Genomic DNA, 2123 nt, shown 5'->3' on the forward strand with positions numbered 1-2123 from the left:
CTGATTCCTGCAGCCGAATCGATCTCCTCCGCCAGTCCTCAGGATCTTCTGCGGCCGGCACGTCCATGGCTCCTGCAGGACTTCGCCGTCCGCAGAAGGGCTGCCATCGTCCTCCTTCACCACGTACTCGGGTCTAGGGTTTGTGCAGATTCGGGAGGGAGGGGAGACGGCAGAGTTAAGGGAGATCGGGACGGGGTTTTGCTTGAGAGGGATGGGCGGTCGGGCGTGGGATTTGGAGGCCGAGTGGACGCAGAGTCGATGACCGCCCAGTGTTCGGCGTCGTCGAGATCGCTGTCATCGACGGCGAGGTAGACCGACGACATCGGCTCCCCAGACTCCGATTGCTCACAGGAACGACGTCAGGGATCTCAAAAGGAAACGAAATGCAGTATTGGTGTGTTTCGGAGAGTATCGGTCGGTCAGTATCATATCGGTCTCTACGTATCGTATCGCCTGCACATCGATACGCGTTGCCCTGAATCGGTTCTTTTTTAATAAATGAAAATACTTAAAATTATTTTTAATATTATTTTAATAGATTTAATTTAAAACGTGTCACGTTATGATTGACACGTAATAAATTTTAATATTTTTGGCCAATTCATAACGATTCAGTTGAGTATCGGTATCGGCCGATTCATCTGAATCGTTGGCCAAACGATACGGAGCCGATACCGATACTGACAACTTCGAATTTGAATAGCGCGGAGGCGGGAAACTGGATTGGATACGGGTTAGTGTGCATGGCCCGAATTTTGATGTGACAGGGATGTAAATGGTTTTTGGATTCGGATCGGATGTGGCTTGGGCTACAAACGGATGGGATATCCTATATAGTCAGATATCTGATCCTAGTCCGACATGGTTTTTTTTTCAGATATGGATCCTTTATGGAAGATCTGAATGTATATTAGGATCGGATTTGAATATGTTCAATCAGACTACCTTCACTTTTGGTCAGATTTGGATCTGCATTTTGATCTACTGTTTACATTTTGGATTGGGATATGGAAAGATCTTACCTGAGTCCAACTGGTTTTCACCCCTTATCTTATGGCAATACCATATCTCAACAAATCAGATGTTGGCTAAATGGATATGAATTCTGATATCCATCAAATTTGAATATTTATCAGATTTGGTAGCAAAAAATTAAAACCATATCCTTATAAGCAGATATGGTTTTAGCATACCAAATGCAACTAAAAGGAATCTAATTCAGTCAGATATTGGATAAAATTAGATTCATTGATGTCCCATGAGTCTGTCCATATCCGGATTAGGATACGGATCAGATCTTGCGGCAGAATGTCATTTTCAATCATGAACTAAGTTGCTTCTTTTTCTTTTTTAATGATGAGGAACCAGTTATTATTATTATTATTATTATTATTATTCTTATTATTATTATTATTATTATTATTATTATTATTATTATTATTATTATTATTATTATTATTGAAAGGCAAGTTGGGAGTGAGGCAGAACTCTACTAATTAAACAACGATACCATTGGGATTCGAACTTAAAACATCCCAACACAAGGTGACGTGAACTAGCTACTCCTACCACACAAGGAGAGTCCCGTTGGTTATTATTATTATTATTATTATTATTATTATTATTATTATTATTATTGATGACAAAAAAAAAACTCATCAAGAACTGGTTACTAGTGGGCTCACCTCCCTATGAGATAAAACTTGGAGTTGAGGACCCGACAAAGAACCAATTGTAAACATTGAATGAACACTAGCTTGCAAAATAGCTAATGAGGTAAAACTTTGATCATGGCATTATCAAGTTCAACTTAATCGGGTTTGGCCTAATCTGATTTAGATTTGGATGAAAAATAAAACCAAACAGGGATCTGACTAGCTTAAAACCCAGTATTTACACTTAATCCGATCGAGTTTTTAGTCGGACTCGGGTTTTGGTTCGAATACAAAGGTTAATACCAAACCCAAATCCGATTATTAATCTTATTCAGATTTGGCTATCAAACCCGCATAACAGACTCGGATTCGGGTTGGGTGTCGGGTTGCACTTGACCCGTTGGCATTCCTAACCCAACCCAAGCTCAAATACATGGCTGAGAGTAAAATTTCATTCCGAATAATATT

Source organism: Nuphar pumila, chromosome 9, assembly GCF_984573655.1.
Source record: "Nuphar pumila chromosome 9, dmNupPumi1.hap1.1, whole genome shotgun sequence".
Classification (NCBI taxonomy): domain Eukaryota; kingdom Viridiplantae; phylum Streptophyta; class Magnoliopsida; order Nymphaeales; family Nymphaeaceae; genus Nuphar; species Nuphar pumila.